Consider the following 23,392-nt stretch of genomic DNA (forward strand, 5'->3'; position numbering starts at 1 on the left):
TTTACAGAATCACATTCCCTAGCCTGTAAGATTTGTACTGGCCTCTAAAAGTACATCAATGCTGCCCCTTTACCTCAATACTGTCTTGGCTACTACCAAGAAAAAAGAGGTAAAGACTAAGGGTGGGCCATTTGAGGATAGAGAAATGGCTGCTACATGGATTATGTTATTAAGTATACTGTTAAATACACTTTGAGAATAAGTATTTTTTCATCCAGTAGCATAAGAACAAATTAAAAGATGAACTATATTCATTTTTCCTCCTAACAAGTTGAGTCAAATGTTTCAGTGTCTCTTGCCGCTACTTTAAAATAAATGACATCAAAATATTTAAGGTACTATTACAATGTTTTTTATTTCAAAACAAAGGTTAAGTGCTTAAAAATGTGTTTACTTCTTTCCTCAGCATTTCTACTTCAGGGGGTAAAGATTTCAATTCTGAGAGCAAATTAACTTCTTTCTGCAAAGTCTCATTTTCTTCAACTTTTTTTTCCAGTTCTTTTTGGAGATCAGTAATCTTTCTTTCCAGTTCCAAATTACAGAGCAAACCTAGGAAGTTCTGGTAAATTAAATAAAGAGCCAATGTTGGGAAATAGACAATTTGTTTTTAATAATCTCTTAATCATCTTTTTTAAGATCAGGCCCAGTGTATTTGAAAAATAGTTTTTAAATCCTTATGATTTGAAGCCCATGGAAATCATTATAAGTACTAATACCAATGATACCCATATCTTAAATACCAATACCAATACCAATAATCTTAAAACTTAATATTAAGTTATTTAAAAAGTCAGAGTATAATGGATGCTTAATCTTACTTGGAATATAGTTGTCAAATCATTTAGGTACATTTCTGGAGGAAGTCAGACTTGCAAAGAAATATTTGAAATTAAAAAATACCTTTTGGAATTTTTCCATCTATAAGAGAGGTGAGTTTTGTTATTTCAATAAAAGCAGATTGTAATTCTTCCTCCAGATCAGTTTGCATATTCTTTTTTGCCTCCAAGTGGCTTTGATATAACTGAGTATCATTTTCCATTTGTTTGCATGTACTTGCAAGTTCTTTCTAGTGAGAAGCACACTGCAAACTCACAAGAATGTACTGATCATTACAACTGCTTTATTATAAATATTTTAAAAATTACTTACCATTTTCTCTTTCAGCTCCAGATTTTCACTGCTAAGCAAGGCTGATACTCTGTTGGCATCAAGGGCTACAGTTTCAGCACCAAACAGCATCTGTTTCATCTTTTTAAGGTCTTCAGTGTTTTCCTAGACAGATGACAAAAGGGCCTCAGTGAAATATAATTTTTGTGGAGTTGGAAAATACTTTAGGGAACATGTACATAGATGTTATTCCTAACTAAAAATATGCTAATTACCAATAAATGAAAAGAAATCATGTTTTCCTTAATAAAAATATTTTTAAAAGTTCCAGTCATATTTTTCCAAAATACAAAAGCAATGTATGGAAGTATCATAATTTAGAAATCTGTTACTGTTTAATTAAAGGTTAACACAATTGTTGTTTCAACTATGCAGTTTAAGTTCCCTACGTATTTTTATTTTGAGTTATTCTCTCGAACACATGACAGGTGAGTAGTTAACAGCTAAAAATAAGGATAGTAAACCAGAAATTGAGTAGAAAAAGACAAACAATCCAACAGAAAAATATAAAAAAAGATATGAACAGGCAACTCACAGAAAATGCAAATGACAAATACATAAAAAAATCCACAACTTCATTTTTAGAGAGCAGTGGCATTTTAAAGTGACGTTAGCTTACATGAATTCAACAATGTGTCTTTGGCAATAAATTAATACATGAATGAAGGAATAAATGAATTCAATGAATAAGAAAAAAACTGGGCAATTCTGTTTGCCACGCTATGAATGGATACTCCAGAAATGTATGAAAGAGCCTTCCTACCCAGGCTCTCAGAGTAGTGTGGTGTAAACTGATGTGAACCCTTTTAAAGAGACACATTTGTGACAAATAGAAGGCAAAAAAAGAATATAATAGAAAGTAACAAAAAGTACTCTGAAAAATGAAAATGAAAACAAAAGAACAACAGAAACTAAGTTTAAGGGTCCCAGCTAGACACTGTTGTCTTAAAAAAGGGTGTTAAAAACTAGAACCAAACTGATACATTCTTGAAATAATCAGGCAGACTGGAAGCAAATTGAAAAGAGATTATCAATTTCACAACCAGATTCAGTGTTATTTAATTTTAATGTCAACTCAAATCTAGAGATATAAAATTCTGAAAAAATACTCAAACTGTTAAAACAATTAAATTATGAGAATGCATTCATATCTGTTAAATTAATAAATTTTATGAAGTCATGTTCTATTACTTATGTATTTTATAGCTTCAGTTATCAATTCTGATATAAGTGCTCATCTTAAGATCTTGACTATATACTTCTGCATGAATTTGAATAAAACAATTGAAAAAAAAATCCAAAATTTTTAAAATTATTGCTTTTTAATGGAAGCTTGTCCGTAACTTCCTTACATTTCTTCAAAGAATATGATCAACTCTTAATGAATGTTACCTTATCTGTAAAATGGCATTTAATTATACTAATAGTCACTTTCTCATATGGTTATTGACAAATTAAATGAAATATATGGTAATTGATTACAGCAATGCAATATAAGCATTTGTTACGATGATGGTATACTATAAATGCCAACATGATTACATAACAAAATAACCCTGATTTTTACTGATGAGTAGGACAAGTCCATTTTCATATTTTCTAACTTCTGAGAGGCTATGTATTGCTGTAGCTTCTTAATCTGGTCTTCCTTTTCTCTAAGCAGGCCTGCTTTTGAACTTAGTTCATTCTAAAAGAACCAAAGGAGAGGGCAACATGATTTAGCATCTGATTGGAATTCTAAGGAATTAAAAAAGAACTTGTATATATCAATTTAAATTCATAGTAAAATTCAAAGTTATTAATATTTCAAAAATAATTCCTCTATTTTCTGAAATCATATATGTTGCATGTTTTATAGTTCTAGTTACTTATTAATAGAATTACCAACATGAATGCCCACCTCTAGATCTTGATTATATACTTCTACATGCTTAATTAAATTCTTTAAGTCGGAAATTTCATGAATTAGTTGCATCTGTAAGAGCACATGAACAGGCAATAGAGCAAACCAACAGTTAATAAAGCCAAAAAAAAAAAAAAAACAACAAACCTCACCAAAAAACATAAACAAACAAACAAAAATACCCCCCAAAAGATAGCATTCATTTCCTGCTTCAGAATCATCCAAGACAGGCTGGGCGTGGTGGCTCACACTTGTAATCCTAGCACTCTGGGAGGCCGAGGTGGGAGGATCGCTTGAGGTCAGGAGCTTAAGACCACCCTGAGCAACAGTGAGACCCCGTCTCTACTAAAAAAAATAGAAAGAAATCATCTGGACAGCTAAAAAAATATATATATATAGAAAAAAAATTAGCCGGGCATGGTGGCGCATGCCTGTAGTCCCAGCTACTCGGGAGGCTGAGGCAGGAGGATTGCTTGAGCCCAGGAGTTTGAGGTTGCTGTGAGCTAGGCTGACGCCACAGCACTCTAGCCCAGGCAACAGAGTGAGACTCTGTGTCAAAAAATAAAAAATAAAAAAATAAAACAGAATCATCCAAGACAATTAGAAGGGACTGAGAGATCAACTGTTCAAGCTACTACATAACAGAGCCCTCATTATTTAAAAATATAAGAAATAATCACCAAAACCCCATAAAACAAGCAAATAAGAAAAAAAATTCAGCATGACCCCAATAGTTATCTGTTAATAAAGTTACAATAATGTCAATATCAAATTAGTATGCACCACTTCCAGGAGGTAGTAAAGTGGCAATCAAACTTTTAAAAAATACACTTTTAATAGATTTTTGTTTTCGGTAAGTTAAGCATAGAAAATATTAATGCTATAAAGATGATTTTTCTTCCCATAAATTATCCATCTAGCTCCACACTGACATAATTTGTAACAAGTTCTGATTTGGAATCTAGGTTTGGACTAGGGTCATTCCATGTAGTCCCTTTACAATATTATTACCGTTCATCAAAGCTATAGAGGTATGGGATTATCAACTATTACCTTGTTGATTTATTCTACAGGAAATATTGGAAAGATGATGCTATTGCTTTAGTTGTTCAACTGCGTAAAAGTATAAAGGTGCAAGTATTTCTATTAAAGTTGCCTTTCTATCAAAATATCTGTAGCATTAAATATTTGAGTATAAAATGTTTTGTGTTCTAAACAAGTAAACTACAACTTATCAAGGATAAACATATTTTCCCTTAGAAGTATTTAATCTTCTTAATCAGATGAGCACTTACAGAGTGAAAGCAAATTTTAACAGTATGTAAGAGATTTAAGAAAATAATGTCTTGTTTAAATAATATTTTCTGGATGTTTAATTCAGTCCTGACTGGTTTTAGATTTCAGACTAGTAATAATGTTGAAATTCCTATTTTAGGTTGGTGCTGTCCAATAAATAGCAAGATAATGTGAGTCACATATGTAATTCAAAATTTTCTAGCAGACACATTAAAAAAACATAAATGAAATATTTTACATTCTTTTCCTCATACTTAAGTCAATTTAGACAAGTCCCATTTCAAGTGCTTAATTGCCACATATGGTTAGCAGTTGCCCTATTGGATGGCACAGTCTCAGACATTCGTACTAGTTAGAATTTAAAGTGGCTTCCATCCCTGACCTTTTCTTTCCTATGTCTACTGTCTGCATAAGAAAATCACATTTACCAATAAAGAAGGACCAAATAATTGTAACTTTTGAAAACATTTAGGAAATAACCATTTAGAAAGAAAAACTCTCCTACTTCTCATTGGAAATAGCACCTCATCTTAAGTGTGGTTCTTATATACAGAAAATATTAACTTTTGTGAAGATAAAAGTGTAGTCTCCCAATGACATGTTGCTTAAGTTGCTGAGCAAAGAGAAAGTGTGTGAAAACCAAAAACGATTTAAACATATGCTCATATCAAGAGTTAACCCATTGCTACATAAGAAAATATTGCAGATTTCAACTATAATTTTCAGCAGGTGAAATGAAATATTTAATTTAAATCTCGAAGTTGTGAAAAGTATAAAATTAAATAAACCAGATTAAAATAGATAAAATGATTAAGATTTTTCTTGCTTCTCAGCATGATGACACTTGACCCTTTTTATTCTTCCCTCTAAAATTTAGTAGTTAAGCATCGTATATTAGTATATTCCCACTTGAAAATTACCCACACCTTTGATAATTTTTGACAAAACCCTTAGTAAAACCAGGAAAATGACCAGTGTCCTACTGCCATAATTTGACTTTTATTCCCTTTGGTTAAACTCTTCCCCAAAATGCAGGTTTTGGAACATATTTTGCTGCTTACACATAGACTTATAGTTTTAGTGACATGGAATAGGTACTGCAAGACTGTTTTTGAACAGGTAAGTCTCTATTACATAATCTTTTAGGTAACCTTAAATTTTGTGTCCATTTGAAAATGAAGGGATCCAACCCATGGAGGAGCAGGCACAAATAAATATAATAAAAAATAAAAATAAAAAAATAAAGAAAATAAATGAAGGGAGTAGGATTAATTTTCTCCTCAACTGGGATTAAAATGGAAGAAATGCGGGGATGTGAAAGAAGTTATACACCCCGTGGTATTTTGTAATCTCTCAGTGTGCTGACTCAATTCAATGAGCTTCAGTTTTCGTTATCAACTAGCTATACTAATGATGTGAGAAAATAATTAGATAAATTGCTGCCATACTTATGTCCATAGTTTTATGTAATATTGTTATTACCAATAAGAAATATGTAAAAATTAGAGGAAATTTTGGAGTCAGAAGGGACCTTAGTGAGCACCTGGTCTCTATTCTCAAGAGTGGAGAAATACAGGAAACTGTGAGAGACTCAGTGACCTGCTCGAGGCTTTGCCAATAATTCATGATGGGTTTGGATCCGCAGTGAGTTTGTAAGTAGCAAAACTAGGGCTTTAACCCTGGCAGCTTTGCTTTAGAGACCATGCTCTTAACCATGACACTAGACCACCTCCCTCAATAAAACCCAATTTTATGGATTGAAATCCAACGTTCTTTTTATGAAATTTTCCCTTTATTAATAAGTACATTTTTAAAACAAGTTAAATGAAACCCTGTGGAGAACTTATAGGCTTTTACCTCGCTGAATATCATAACTGTGAAATGTAGGACTAACATTAATTTATAGGAAGAATGGAAATAATAGCTTTGGCACATAATTTTTTTTTCTTTAAAAAGAAAAAGAGGGTGGGAAAGTAAGCAATGATACTGAGGAAAAGGGAGAATGTCCTTTTGGACTAGCCATACAAAAATCAAAAGAGTAGGTGCAAATTAACTCATATTTTAACTATATCAAAGCACTGGCTCATATTTCGTGGGGGGTTGGTTCATGGATCACTTTGTAAGTCTGATAACAGGTGTGGTTTCGTGTTTCAGAAAAATGAATATGCATTTAAAAATTTTATAAAATAATTTCATAGTGTCTGTGGACTCTAAGTTAAGGACACATTGCACTAAGAAGTCCCTTAAATCTTCTGGACAATTTGTGATTCTATAGTCTGACGGTTTCTGGATTAGGGTCTCTTGACATGTAGCCTAATATTAATATTATATACTTAGAAAATGAGTCATGTGTTTTATTTCTAAAAGTTTCATTAAAACTATTTAGTATTAGGTATACTAATTTTCACAATAACTCTCTTACATGGAGAAAGAAAAATAAAATATGCAAAATCAGCTTCTCCAGTTATTCTAATGTTTTAACTATTTAGGAATATACTTTCTTTCTAAGGAAAAGGAATCCATTAATATGCAACATCCATATATTCAACAGTCAGCTAGATATTAAAATTCATATTGGTCTCAGCAGGAAATGGCTATGCTCTAGGCACATTTATGGCATGCTTGATAAATTAAATATTGATAATATAGGAACTATAAGGAAACTATTTCCTCAAGATAAATCTGCCAAGAGGCAGATACACCAAACGCTCCCATAGATACTTTTAATTGTTTCTTCTCTTGTGTAAGCACAAGGGAAACAAATATGACTCAACTATTTTTAAAATAACATAAATGAATTAAATATTTCTTACATTCTCTAAATTGTGTGTACATCTGAAAAATGGTTAGATACTGAATATCTCAATCTTAGAAATAAATATCCTTCAGAGAATACTTCTGAGCGATATCAGGAAGATGGCGGAACAGGAGGTTACCTGTTTCTATCCCCCCATGAGAATTCTGCACCCATTACACACAAAACTCTCTGTGGGAGACTTTGGATTCAGGCAGGAGGTTGTGAAACCCCTGTGGAGCCCCAGACCTAGGAGGGTTGTTTTGAGAGTGCCTAGCAACATACAGGTGGCAGACCTGGCAACTGCACTCCCAGGTTTAAACCTGGAAACAGCTTCGTTTCTCCAAGGGCTTAGCTACAGGGATGAAAACGGAGACAGTACAACTGAAGCCACAGAAATACCAAGTATCATGAGAGACTAGTATGAATAATTATATGCCAACAAATTGGAAAATCTAGAAGAAATGGATAAATTTCTGTAACCTACCAAGACTGAATTACAAAGAAATAAAAAATCTAAACTGACCGCTAATGAGAAAGGATATTTGGCAACAATTTTTTGGATAAGTCCTCAAAATTACAAGTAACAAAAGCAAAAATAGACAAATGGTATTACATCGAACTAAAAAGCTTCTGCCCAGGAAAGGAAACAATTAACAGAGTGAAGAGACAATCTACAGAATGGGAGAAAGTATTTACACACTATACATCTGACCAACTATTAATGTCCAAAATATGTAAGGAACCCAAAACACTCAATAGCAAAAATCCAAATAACCCTATGAAAAGATGGGTACAAGTCCAGAAGAAATATTTCTCCAAAGAAGACATACAAATGGCCAACAGGTACATGAAAAAATGCTCAACATCGCTCATCCAAACCACAATGAAGTATTACCTCAACTTAGTTAGAATGGCTATCATTAAAAAGATAAAAGAGAACATTTTGGCAAGTATGTGGAGAAAACGGAACTCTTTTATAATATTGGTGGGATTGTAGGGATAATAAAGGGAAGGTTCCTCGAAACATTGAAAATAGAATTACCGTATGGTCCAGCAATCCCAGTACTGGGTATACACACAAAGGAAACTGTATCAGTATGTCAGAGAGAGCTCTGCACCCTCATGTTTATTGCAGCACTATCCACAATAGGCAAGACATGGAACCAGCCTAAGTGTCCATCAACTGAAGAATGGATAAAGAAAGTTTGGTATACAGACACAATGCACTACCATTGAATCATATGAAAGAATGAAATCCTGCCATTTGCAACAATATGAATAAACCTGAAGAATATGATGTTAAGTGAAATAAGCCAGTCAGAGAAAGACAAATACTACATGATCTCACACAAGTGCAGAACCTACAAAAGTCGATCTCTTGTAAGAGAAAGTAAACGGTGGTTATGAGGAAGGGGGAGAGGGAAATCTTGGTCAGATGATACGTAAGTACAGTGAGGAAGAATAAACTTCAAGAGATCTATTGTACAGTAGATGACTATAGTTAATGACAATATATTATATTCTTAAAAAATGTAAAAAGTAGATGTTATATGCTGTCACCACAAAAATGATATCTGTGTGAGGCAGCGGATTTGCTATTTAGCTAGATTAGCTGTATCACAATACCTCAAAACATGCTGTACACAGTTAAAACATAATGTTATCTGTGAATTTAAAAATAAAATTTAATAAATATTTACATTATCAAAAAAGATAATACTTCTTTTAAAAGTATAGTTTAGATTAGTTTCACATTTTCTATCTCTCTTACCTCTTGATCTTTTTTAGTTTTTCTTTCCAGAGCCTCAAATTCATCTAAATCATTCTTTTCTTTTAATTTCAATTCCATTTCTTCTTTTTCTGTTCTTAGTTGTTCATAGTCTAATACCGGGTTATCATAGTTAGCACAAAGTGAGTTCAACTCACTTTCTACATTTTCCTATTATAAACAAAAACAGATTTTCCAATCAGAGGGAATTCATATCATACATGCTTTGTTTCCTTAACTAAAATTTGGATTAGTTAAGTAATTAATTTAACTTTGATTCATTTAGTGGTTTAAGCCATTCTTTTCTTTAATAACTTTCTAATGGTCTACATTTTGGTAAAGTGGCTCATTTAGAATAGATTATTTTGAAAGGAGTAGAATAAAAAAAATCATATAAATAAATCACGTTTGCCTGTGTGTGACAGGCACAGTTCAACTGGGAAGGTAGGGTGCATATTGGAAAGTTTATTTGGCTACAAATCCTCAAGTTCTTCAGTAATAAAGCTGATAATTTAATTCCCCATCTGTCCAATTCCTATTTATATTTCAGGTGGCTCTGAATTCAGGAAGGGAAACAGATATTATTTATTGACTTCTAATAGTATGGGTTTGAGTATGGCTATGTTTTACCATACTCAAAGAGGCCTATCTCTACTTTCTCTACTATTCTGAGAAAGAGTTATACTACAAGTTAAAAAAAAGGTTACACCAGGGATTTTTTAAAAAACAACAAACTTTTAGAGTATGTGTTAGGAACATAAAAGCACTTTGTCTATGTACTTTATAGGCATTAACTAATGATAATAAGAAGCACTGCAATTGTATTCCAAAATTAAAATGAAATTTTCTTTAATAAATAAATTATAAAACTATGTGTCTTTGAACATGAGCAATCTAGAAAGTAAACATGGAATCTAAACTTATTTTATCATTTACTACAGTATTCCTTCCTTTTTAAAGTTGTGATGAGACTACATATCTTTATTTATTTTCTGGAAAAATTACCCCTCGCTAATGTATCAATCTATACATTCTATCTGCCTGAGAATTTTGACATTTTTAAAATCAATCTTTTTATCCTCATGGTATTTCCTAAGGCAAAACAGAAACTTCACAGACATCATAGAGACCAAGGTCTGCTAGTGAAGAGCTAGAAGCAAAGTTTACCTATCAGTACACACTTGCCTTGTGAAATTTTTACCCTTCCTCTAGATGCCTCATAGGTATCAAGTATAAATATAAAGAGAGAGCGAAGCCTTCTTCAGTGCCACAATTGTTACTGAAATTAAGTCAGAGCTAGTAACGTGCTACAACAACAAAATCCAGTCAGAAAAGAATTTTAAAAAGAGCAAAAAGATTATGTTCTATAAAATACATTGAATTACCTGATTTAGCAGCTTTGTTGCTCCATTCCACCCTATTTCAGTTAACGTATCAAGAGTGTTACTGCAAAAAATCAGACTCTGAACAGAGAGCTGTAATTAGGGGAAAAAGAAATTTACCCATAAACATATTTATTGAATTTCCTAAGTCAAAGATCTCTAAAAGAAATTCAATCACAGGTAATAAATAATAAGCTCAAATTAGCTAATACGTGCTTAGAATATGAATGCCAAAAATACATTAACAGATGTGGTCTTTCTTTTGTTGTGTGACTTAAGACAACTGGTATGAATGAGTGATAAATTATAAGATCCTTAATGAAACATAGGTAAAAAAGGACAAATTCTGAATTTCAAATTTGGTCCCTGTAAGTAGATTTTAAAATGCTCCCCAAAGTAGATTATAATGTTGGAGACATAATTTTGAAACAGATTCCTATGTAAATGCCACCCTTTCAAGATTAGCAATGTTTAAGGTAGATGTTATATCCTTAGTAATTTAATTGGAAAATGATTAGAAGAAACAAAAACACCTTTCTCTTGTGTTTCCCTTATAGTGCATCATTCTTAAGAGATTTGGAATTAATAAAGAACTTCATATTTACTTTCTTAAAATTACTTATTTTTATCATAATCTCCATTGTAATCACATCCAGAATACACATTTTATTTAAAAAACATGTTTATCACATTAAGTTATAATTAGCTTTTCTTTATAAGGAGGCTTTTATAATTTTATAATTACAAGAAGATCCACTTGAAAAAAATTCACATTCATCAATTTCTCATAATAAAGTTAAAGCAGGCTTATGTGTTTTTGTTGTTATAGTTGTTGGCATTTGAAATCCACCTGCATAGTTTGAGTCCTTCATTTTATTAATTTTGCTAAGGCACCAAGTAACTCTTCATTTTCATTTAGCCTAAAGAAAAAAAAATCAAAATTATGTCACAGAGGTCTGGTTTCAAACAAGGTAACTAGTTTGTATTTTTGAAAACCACTCACCTGGTAGAATTTTTATTGAGCCAAGTTTGATATTTTACTAGTCTAAGGACATCCCAAGATCAGAAAATATGCTCAAACTTTTCAAATGAGTGTTTAACCCCATAGTATAATAATATGATCAAACTACTATTTAATTTTCACTTTTTATTTGAAGTGTTACTTACAAGCTTTCTTGGGACTTATTTGAAAGCAAGTTGTTGACTTAAACCATTCAGACAATCTGTTATTATACAGGAGGGACAGCTGCTGCTGCCATCACCACAGCGACCCCTGTGGGTACCAGCCCTAACTGCGAAGGAACGGATTGCAGATAATATCACAGGTAGCCCATCTGAACTTCCCTCAGCAAATAAATCTTTCACAGGGTACTTCACAATGCCAACTCCCTGCCAGTTTCCTTGGTAAAGCAAATGCCTCTACCAGTGCCCCTGACCTCATTCCTTCCTTTCTCTCTGGAGACTTGTTCCTTCAGTTATCTGTCCATCTGTCATCTCCACTGACTCCCTCTTCTCTGCTTCACAAATGCTCAAGCCTCTCTGGTTGAGCTTTTTTAAAAATAAGTAAGACTTCGCTCTAACTACCATTTTCTTTTTTTCCTACTTTGTTCTCTCTCATCATTTATCCACTGGCTCCTCATCCCTTCAGGGACCCCTCTGTTTCCGGCTTCTGATCCTACCCAGCTGGCTGTCCTTCCTACTCACTCCTCTTTGCTGCTTTCTGTTCCTCTGCCTGACTCTTAAGTGTGTGTGTTTTTCCACGTTTCATAGTCTCCACTATTCTCTTGCCCCTTACTAGGTACACGTACCATCTCATCTTCTGTGATCCTCTCAACAACCCTACGGGTTACATTCTCTTACTAGATCCTTTTAATATATCAAGTGGGTGCCCAACAAGTTTGGAGAAGTTGTTTAAGGTTGTACAGCCAGTTGGTGGCTGAGCTCATGCCTACAAGCTCAGAGCCTACCCTACCACATTGCCTCTCCAGATTATCTGTTGTCTCCAGAACATACTATGTGCTCTCTCAAGCCTCCCCACATGCTACCCTTCTGCTTGAAATGAGCAGCATTTTCCACAGCCCATTCTGCAAAAGCCCAGTCATATAAACGTCCTTGACTCCCATAACCTTTAGCTCAACCTCATTTGCTCCCAATGCCACCCCTGGACCTTGTCATTATCTGAAACTCATAAACCTAAATCTTAGACCTTCTGCTCTCACGCCAGTTGCCATGCTTCCAACTCATTTATTGGGTTAATCCCATCACAGCTAGTTAGCTTACCAGGGACTCTATTCCCTTGTTATGTGACTTTCTTCTAGCCAGCTCCCTCTTGCTTCTCATCTCATCATCTTAGATTCCATATTATTTTAATCACGTTTGACATTTGAAGTCAATATCCTCATTATTTGCCCCATTTTCTGTGCCTCACACCTATACCACACAATGTATACCCAGGTGAATACACTGCGTTCTGAGCCTTTATCAGCCTCCTGAGCACTGACAGAGCCACAAAGCCAGAAGACTGGCTGCCAACGTTAATCGGGTCCTTAATGCTCCATGGCAGGGCTCCTCTCCCCTGTCAGCTTTCCTTTCCATTACCTACAAAGGCTAGACTATTTCAAACCCTTACTATCTCTGCAAACATGTGACTCTACCATCACCTGCCACATCTGCAGAAAAAGTAAACTTCTTCCACAATGAAAGTGTATGCTTAAATTTATAGAAGTACTACCTGCACGGAGGCCTGTCCTTTCCTCTGTGTTTGTTACAATTCAAGAGGTCTTTCTCCTCCTATCTAAGGCCAATTCCTTCGAATATATTCGAGACCCCATCCCTATGAACCATCTCAACACCCTGTAAGTTGGCTTTCACCCCCACCACATAACTCAAATTACATTTGCAAATGAGCTCCTTGTTTCTAAATGTAAAGAATTTTTGTCTATTTTATCTTATTTAACTTCTTGGCAGACTGTGACACCCCTGACCACTAGCTGCCTGAAATATTCTCTTTCCTTAGTTACCATATTCACCTGGTTTCATTCTTAATTCTAGAGCTAAACCTGGGTTCCTTTATTGATTCTTTTTCTGCCTTCATCTGAAAAGTAATTTCTTGAGATTTTGCCCTTGGCCTTCTATTATTTTCATTCTCAACATGCTCACCAAACAAGCTCATTCATTCCCATGACTTTAATTTAGATCTGTAGTAGTTAATGCCCAAATTAACTACTCTTAGCTCTTCTACCTTATTTTCATTTCGACTGCCCGCCATCTCAAACTGAAGAAGTACCAAATAAAATGTTCAGCATCTCCACTGCTCTTCATTCAGTGTCCCTTCACTCAATGAGTACTGCCACCTGCTATCCAGGACGGCCAGCAACACTTGCGTGTCATTCTGGACATCTCCCTTTCCCTGCCCCCAAATGCCAATCACAAGGTCCTGGTGAGTCTGCCTCTCAAACAGCTCTCCAATTTATCCAATTCGTTCTTTTCCCAGAGCCACAATCCATGTGGAGGCCCAGCCAACGTGATCAGCACAGCAGCCACATCTTTCTAAACCGCAATTCTGATGTCACATATATGGCTTTTCTTTGTCCCTAGCATAATGTCACATTTAAATCCCTCAATGTGGTTTAAAATGCTCCTGCCACCAGAAAATCTTGAGTCCAAGGAATACATATCATGCTGCTTCACAACCCCAAGCTTTTGTACATACAGGTCTCCTCCTGGGACATTCTTCCTAAGCCATCCGTTGGGCTATTTCCTACTCATCACTCAGTCAACCCACAGTTCTTGAGTGTCTTCTGTATACCTAGCATGGCAGCTTGTACATATGCCTATTCACAGTAATGTTAATAGCATACATTTATTGAGAACTTGCTATGTGGAAAGCGTTCTGTTATGCACACTCTATGTATTATCTCATTTAGTTATCACAACAACCCTACGAGGTAGGTATCATGCTACCCCACAGATAAGGCAACAGCAACAAAATGAATTCAAGAAATTGTTCAAAGTCAAGAGTTAGAAATTGACAAAACCAGGATTCAGATCCAGGCAATCCAGCTCCAGAGGCCATTCTCTTAACCATGACAACTCTCATACCCCAGAAAATGTCTATTGGATGAATAAACCCCTACCCTATTAATAACAAAAAGTATACAAGCTGGCCGGGCGTGGTGGCTCATGCCTGTAATCCTAGCACTCTGGGAGGCCGAGGCGGGTGGATGGCTCCAGGTCAGGAGTTCGAGACCAGCCTGAGCAAGAGCGAGACCCTGTCTCTACTAAAAATAGAAAGAAATTAGCTGGCCAACTAAAAATATATATAGAAAAAATTAACTGGGCATGGTGGCGCATGCCTATAGTCCCAGCTACTCGGGAGGCTGAAGCAGTAGGATCGCTTAAGCCCAGGAGTTTGAGGTTGCTGTGAGCTAGGCTGACGCCACGGCACTCACTCTAGACCAGGCAACAAAGTGAGACTCTGTCTCAAAAAAAAAAAAAAAAAAAAAAAAAAAAGTATACAAGCTGGAAGCCAGAATTTGATCACTACATTGATTTATATTCTGGATCAATTTTCCTGAAGTTAATATCTCTGTTTTTTAAATAGAAAATATTCCCACATAGCCTGGAAACCTGTAGTTTCCAATCACCCCATCAGCTGTATTAGACTTTATTAAGAAGAATATTGCAAATAGATTCTTTAACTGTATTCCAGGCATCCTGAATTAGAATTCTTTACATGTGGGAATCAGGTATTTTCAATGAACCTCTTAGGTGTAATTGACGTGTAGGCAAACGCACAAAATGTTCCGGGTTTCCTGAATATACTGTATGAAAAGATAAGTGCATAACTATATTATTAGCATATAGAAATATCAATTCTATCCCAAACTCCAAGTTTAAGCAGTCATCTTTTAAATTTTACCTTTAATTCCTGTTGTGATGTGAGGGAAGAAGAGGTTACCAGCATCCGTGTTAAGTTTTCAATTTTCTCATTCTGTACTTTTTGAAGCAAACAAATCTTTTTCTTCCAAAAGTTGGGCTAATTGGTCTTTCTCCATTGCCTTGGACCGAGTCTCTGAAGAAACCTATAACATAATAAATGTAGCTAGATTTTAAAACCTTCAAAGTAGCTTAAAAGTACAGAATATTAAATTTCTATGTGCATTTTAATTCTCACTATGAAAATTTTAATTTCACTGAAATAACATATGGCCTAACTGCAGAAAACCAAAGTAGAGTTATCATAATCATTTCTCAAACTTGTAATAAAGTAAAATATACATTTCTTCTTACTATTCTATATGGATGTATAAAATAATAATGCTATTATAATAATTCTATTAATTGCCAAGAATGTATGAATAATAGGCAGAAGTCATAAAACAGACTTGAATACCCACAGTAAAGGTAAGATGTTCTCCTAAGATTACCACTTGATATTTTAACTCATTTTTAAAAAGATCACTAACATGTAAAATTTTTATAAAATAAGGGACCATGATGGTTAAAATGAACTAAAATGATAGGTGATTATGCTTATTATTAGATTGCTATCTTAGGGGTAGAAGGGGACCTCAGGATTACATAAAAATATAGGAAGTAGTCATAAATAACTATACATGGTCTCTCTTTTTAATGTAATTCATATGTATTTATGAAAAGTTTTAAATATCTCTACCTGGCCCATTTCATAATCTCAGATTTTGTCTTTTGAAGATGAAAAAGAAAATCTAATTTGATTGGTTTCACTGATCCTCACCTAAGAGCACATTTAGGAATAACACTGATCGGGTGTTGGGCAGATGTGGGGGGAGGGGATGGGTGTATACCTACATAATGAGTGCGATGGGCACCGTCTAGAGGATGGACACGTTTGAAGCTCTGACTCGGGGGTGTGGGGGGACAAGGGCAATATACGTAACCTAAACTTTTGTACCCCCACAATATGCTGAAGTAAGAATAAAAAAAAGAAAATCTAAAATAATTTAAAAAAACCCCCAAATCTTATAGTTTATAGTAAATTTAACTAAAATTTTTATGAATTAATTTATTCTTGGTTAAAAACTGTTTTAAACTTAAGTTGTAGCAACTCAGATGGAATCTCTGAGCATTTGGGCAGATTGCCATTATAAATCACTTTCTGCTCTTTACTGAAATAAGTGGTTCACACATACCTCCTCTAATTGTTTTTTAAGATCCATTATTTCTTTTCTATATCTTTTCAGGAGAGCTTCATTGCTTGAGACCTCATTAACATAAGGAGTATTCTTCATATATTTAGCAGTGCTGGCAAACTGGGGGGAAAAAAAACAAAACCCAAAGTGTTAAGTGCTCAACACTAAAACAAATTCTAACTTAATATTTAGGTTTCTTGTACTCAATTCTCTTAAAAGAAAGAAAGCCAATCTTTCTAGTTGGCTTAATGCTCTTGAACACAGGAAACATTCCATGTTCTTACAACAGTGCTCTGTAACATACCCTGGCCAATAGTCTTCAGAAGAAAAAAGATATTTTGAAGACAGATACTAACAGAGAACCTACAAACACCAGCTTATTGGGATACCATTTACCCTTCAAGGTCCAGAGCAAATGCTCCCTCTACTCTGAAGTTTTGCTTCCAGCCAAAAGTCTCTCTCTTTCCTTTTAACTCCATCCTACTTATTACTCACTTAACTACTAATCCAAGGCAATCACGTTAGAAGACAAGTGTTATCGGCCTTGTCACAGAGTTCATAAATTCTGTTAAGCCAGGGACTCCACTTTCTATCTTTGTACCTCTGACATTACCTTGGTCCAGTGCTCAACAGCTAAAGCAATGCTTTTCAGAGTATGAGTACCACAAGCAACTTTAAGTGGGTACCTGAAGGTGACCATTAAATAACATCAAATCCTTCTTTGAAAAAGCTATTCTACTGACATTTCTCATTTTTCCTTTCCTTTTTAAAACAGTAAATGCAGGCCTTTGGCTCAGAGCAAACAAAGTAAACAGTTAGGTGGCAGGAATTTAAGAATTATTTTGTTATAGATACACAATTTTTTTGTTACCTTCTATTTGTGGCAAGTAATAGTAGTTTTTCATTGATAGGATTGATATAAAAGTTTCCTTTTATCATACATTAAGTATAAAAAGTGAGTTATTTAAAGAAAAATATCAAGTCCATTTCAGTAAAATAGTGCTGGATGTGGCAAAAATCATGGAGGTGAGATAAAAATTAAGTCTGGGAAAATTAAATTAAGGAATGCTATTTAGTCGATAACACATCAATTTTATTATAACAAATGTATTAATCAATTTAAAAAACCTATGCCTAATTTTAGTAGGTAATTTTTCTTCTTGCATATTAAGTTGAGATAAAAATCGAACTCACCTGGAGAGTTGTAAGGGTTTCTTCAAAAGACACCGGAGTAATTGTGCAGATAATATGTGTTTTTGCATTTCCTCCCAAGGAATTCTGGAGAATTCGTGTTAATTTGCTATCTCGATAATTTATGAAACCGCTTAGCAAAAAATGAGTTTAGGAAGAAAAAGAGTAAGAATTTTTATATAACAAAGAAGACGGTTTTTAATGTAGAACACTTAAATCAGCCACAGTTTTAAAAATTAATTCTTCACAAGCTATATGAGGCAGATTAAAACTAACAACTTGTAAATATTTAAAATAGAAAGAATCACAAAAACTTTTAAATATATGGAAGAAATCAGTACACTTATTTGAGTCACCAAAATATTATAATTTTCAACCTAATGAAAAACATAAGCATATTTGGAAAGTGTGCAATGGGATAAACTTACCCAATTTGTCCATCACTAAGTTTCTTGATCACTTGTCCCAAAATAAATAAGCTTTGATTTATATTACAGCCTTCCTTGAGTCGCACACCTGAATTTGTTATACAAATATGAAAACTAAACTTGTCTCCTTTTCTAGGTGATAAACTTATTTATCAGTAGTTTATAAAATAAACTAGAAATTAAAGGATCAGATGCTAAAGTTTATGCTTCGTATTAGACCTGAGCCCACCTTTAATATCTCACTGGTAGAAGGAGCTCTCTTCCTGTTGCTATCAGCTCTTAAGTGAATCAAAAAGGTTATCTATCACCTGAGAGAAATAGTAAAAAGAAAAAGATGAAAAGGGAGAAAAGATTGAGGGATAAATAGCCCGTTTCCTAAAAGAGCTCCTCTAATACTTCAGTTCAGATCTATTTTTTTAACCTCTAAATAAAGGCAACCATGGACTTAAAATGAAATTAGTCTCTAATTTCTTACTTTTCGTTAATGTGCTTACATGGCTCATAAAGAAAAAAAAAGCCCACTCTGAAAAAGCTGTCTTCCACTTTTATCCCCCATTCAACCAGTTCCCGTCCCTCTACCAAGAAACCAGTTATTATGATGTTTATTCTTCCAGAGAGTTTTAAAAACACAAGTCGATGTATTCATTTCCTGCCTTCCTTATTGATACAAATATTCACAGTCTATACACACTACTTTGTACTTTGCTTTTCATTTGGTAACATTATCTTGAAAATTTTCCATATCAGTAAACACTGGTCTTTTTCATTCTTTTATAGCACAGAATTCCACTGTGTAAATGTACCAAAATTTATTTACCCGGCCCCCTGTTAAGGGACGTGTAGGTTTCCAATCCATCGCTTATGCAAAAAATACAGGAATAAATAATTTTGAATAGATGTTATTTAACAGGTTCATCAGTTAGTTATTGCCGTAATATTGCTACTTAACAAATCAGCTAAAACAAACATTTATTTTTTATCCCCAGTTCTGAGGATAGACTGGTTTGGATGTAGGCCAGGCTAGGTTGAGTGGCTCTACTACTAACGAGCTCAGCTCTGCTGCACAAATCTCATCCTCCTTGGGTCAGCAGCTCTTCTTATGGCGTATGGCGAGAGAGCAGTCATGAGCTAAACCCACTTAAGCATTACGAAGCATTTATTCATATTCTTTGCCCGGTTTTCTATTGGTTTCCCTTAAGCCTTTCTTTAAAGGTTCTGTACTTTATGTCATAGTTGGAAAAGGTCTTTCCCACTGTTAAGTTGACTTCCAACAATTTTTGTGATTCTGCTTTGACACTGACTTCTTTGAGTCATTTATAATGCATTCTTTGGTGTATGGTATGAGGTATGAATCTAAACTTTTTTATTTTCAATGGTTGTCAACTCAGGTACAAGCCGTCTTTTCCTCACAAATCGAAAGATCATCTTTATTATATTCTAAGTTCTGTATGTATTTGGAACTCTTGTTGGACTTTCTATTCTCTTCCACTGGGCTGACAATTCACACTGTTTTAATTACTACGGTATCATAATATGTTTGACTATTTTGTAGGGCTAAATTCCACTTTCAGAATTTTCCTGGCTAGTCTTGTCTCTTTTTATTTTTCTATACAAATTTTAAAGTCACCTTATCTAAACACAAAAATGTACTATTTTATTTTTATTAGGATTGTGATGAATCTAGAAATTAACATAGAGAGGCCTGACATCTTTGTGATTTCGAATCTTCTAAGTATGCTTTTCCATATTTCCAAGTATTTGCCTCCTTCATGTCTAATTTAAGGTGTTCTTTATATGAGTCTTGTGCAAACTTTGTTGTATTCCTTCGTAGGTATCACATATTTTGAATCATTATTGTAAATGGAGTCTTTTTGTCTGCTAAATATTATAACTGGTTTTTGTTTATGAGTTATTTATACCTGTATATTAATTTTGTACCTCACTTTCTTAATTTCCTTATTAATTTTCAAACTTTAGATGATTTTCCTGATACTCTTATGGGCTTTCAAACTATACAATCTTATTAATTGCATAATTTTATTTTTTTAATTGATGCTATAGTAGCCCAAAGCAAATAATCAGCCAGATACAAATGCTAGTTTTTTTTAAAAACCCATCTCAGTGCTAATTTTTATGTTAAAGACTTTTTATCAGAAAACCATTACTATTATTTTATCAGTTTCTAAAAATGTCCTGTGGTACTTTTTATCCAATAAAAGAACGGTAAGACATTAAGACTAATATATTTCTTTGATTGTTTTAGGCTTAGCAAATTAAAATAAAGGATGCCCAGTTAAATGTGAATTTCAGGTAAACAATGAATAATTTTTTAGTATTAAGTATGTCTCATGCAATATTTGATAGTCTCTCAGTACATTTGCTATTTTTTATTACCTTAAATACCACTTTGGTATTTCCATAATGCAATATTTGAGAAATACTTATAGTAAAATATTCCTTGATTATAAATTCAAATTAAACTGGGCATCCTATTAAAAATGACTAATGTATTTCATGAGTTTTTATTACCTTCAGCTCCTGTTTGAGCAGCTCTTTCACTGCCTGCAAGGTCAACCAAATTCTGTAAGATAGATGAAATAAATCTTTAGGAAAGGTATTTTGAAACAATAAAATCCAAACTACCAAAAGAACATTTTAAATACATGCCATATCTGAATATCCCATCTGTATCCTTGTTTCCCAGCTCACTGTTGAGGCATTCCCTTTTCTGAGTCAAACTGTTCTCTACGCTTCCTTCTTTCTTTATAATATATTCTCCATAATTCTGCCAGTGTAGGTTCTGTTTCCCACAAAGTCCAAAACAATGCCACGGTGAATGATTCTTCACAAGCTGGCACCTCCATTACTCCAGCTTTATATCTATCCAGCCCTTACTCTTACCTCTCTAGCCAAACTACTCACTATTCTCCAAACACCCCCCCCATACTTCTATACCTCCAAGCAGCAGCTTTTTGCTATTGCCTTTGTTCAGTTAGTTCTAATGTTCTAGTCTGCCCTTATTCTTTATTCAAGAACCAGGGCAGGCCGGGCGCGGTGGTTCACGCCTGTAATCCTAGCACTCTGGGAGGCCAAGGCTGGTGGATCGCTCGAGGTCAGGAGTTCGAGACCAGCCTGAGCAAGAGCGAGACCCCGTCTCTACTAAAACTAGAAAGAAATTATATGGCCAACTAAAAAAATATATATAGAAAAAAAAATTAGCCGGGCATGGTGGCGCATGCCTGTAGTCCCAGCTACTTGGGAGGCTGAGGCAGGAGGATCGCTTAAGCCCAGGAGTTTGAGGTTGCTGTGAGCTAGGCTGACGCCACGGCACTCACTGGGCAACAGAGTGAGATTCTGTCGCGCAAAAAAAAAAAAAAAAAAGAACCAGGGCAAATGTTACCTCCTCAAGATAGCTTTGCATACTTTATCCTTCTTCCCCTACATCTTGAATGAACTGCTCCTTCAACTGCATATCCAGAACTCTTAATAAATACTTATAGACTTACTTACAGATGAGACTTACTCTTAGAGCACTTATTCTATTGGGCTAGTCATTTGTATCACTAACTGCACTGTAGCATCTTTAAAAGCATGGACCTCTCTCTCATTTCACAAATGTTACTTAAAAAAATGAGTGCTTATCATGCTCCAGGTGATGCGTTAGGTGCGGGGACACAGCAATGAACCAAACAAATAAGGTCTCTGGTCTCATGGAACTTACATTCTACAGAAAGACCGCTGATTAGAGGAGGAAAAAGACAAATAAGAAACACATTGTGATGAGTGTAACAGAGATAACAAAGTTGGAAGAGGATAGAGGGAGGGATTGAATAGATTCGCTGGACTGGGTGGCAGGGAAAGGCCTGGCATTAAGCTAAGATCTAAGTGACAGAGAGGTGGGGGCCAGCTATGAAGAGATCAAGGGACACTGTAGTCTAGTCAGAAAGAACAGCCAGGACACCTGGTCATAAAGCAGAATGTGCTTGGTGTGTTCAAAAACAAAGTGGGACAGTTGGTGAAGTGAAGACAGGAGAAGACAGGGTAAGAGAAGTAGGTAGGCGTCAGATTAGGCAGGACTTTGTGAGCAAGCTTAAGAAGTCTGAATTTTCTAAATGCATTGGGAAGCCATTGGAGGGCTTCACACAAGGGAGTAATACAACCTGATTCAATTTCCTAAAGGATCCACTGTGGCCCCTGGGTGGAGGATGGATTGAAGAAGGGCAAGAATGGCAGCAAGCAGCTTCATTGGGAGGCTGGTGCAGGGATCCAAGTGAGAGGTGACAGCAGTTTGGGCTAGGGAGACTACCTCTGAGTTAGCGCAGGGATGTCTTGTTTACTCTTTTAATCTTAGAGCCCAGTAGCACGCTCAGAACATGATAAAGGTTCATTAAGTATTCTGAATGTATTAAAAGAAAGTTAGAAACCGAGCACGGTGGCTCACACCTGTAATCCTAACACTTTGGGAGGCTGAGATGGGAGGATAGGACAGGAGTTTAAGACCTGCCTGAGCAACATGGCAGGACCCCATCTCTACAAAAAGAAAGAAAAATGAGCCAGGCATGGTGGTGTGCCTGTAGTTCCAACTCGGGAGGCTGAGGAGGGAAGATTGGTTGAGCCTGGGGAATTTGAGGTAGGAATGAGTTATGATGACACCACTGTACTCTAACCCAGGCAACAGAGCAAGACCCTGTCTTAAAAGGAATGAGCTTTAAGTCATCTCTCTCTATGGAGATTTTCAAGAGTATACAGGTATTTATGATGTGTTATTATTTTATAGTACTACTATAGGTACTTCTTTCTCTAAAATACTCAAAGAAGTGTAATTTTTCTTGCATAATATCCACTACCATGCCTTAGACGCATAATAAATGGGCAAAGTAGTAATGAGGGCAGTGGGAGGAAGGTATAGATGGCAACCAGCTTTCATAGTCAAAGACACTAAGAGGCCCAGTCTATGAGAGAGGGGCTCCTGTGGAATAGGAGGAAGTAAAGTTAAACTGGTGAAGAGTGGCCAGATCTTGTTCACGAAAGACAACATAACGAAGCAGTTGTGAGTATATTAGAAATCTGTATGATGCACTGAAGAAAGGAAGACCAGAGTCGAGGAGACTGATGTAGTAATTCAAAAGAGATGAGAACCTAAATGAGTATAACACCTACAGGAATGTTCAAAGGTAGAATCAGTAAGAAATGGGACAAGTGAACAAAGAGAAAGGCAGAAAAAGCTGAGTCAAAAAACTCAGGTATCCAGCCTAGGTAACTGAGATAATGCTTGTTTTATCAGAAG

General features: G+C 35.0%; 1 pseudogene; it reads right to left on the bottom strand.

The window, feature by feature from the left end:
* Positions 1-23,392, bottom strand: part of LOC123637488 — a 40,139-nt pseudogene that overhangs the window by 14,839 nt on the left and 1,908 nt on the right.

Source organism: Lemur catta, chromosome 4 (genome assembly GCF_020740605.2).
Source record: "Lemur catta isolate mLemCat1 chromosome 4, mLemCat1.pri, whole genome shotgun sequence".
NCBI classification, from domain to species: domain Eukaryota; kingdom Metazoa; phylum Chordata; class Mammalia; order Primates; family Lemuridae; genus Lemur; species Lemur catta.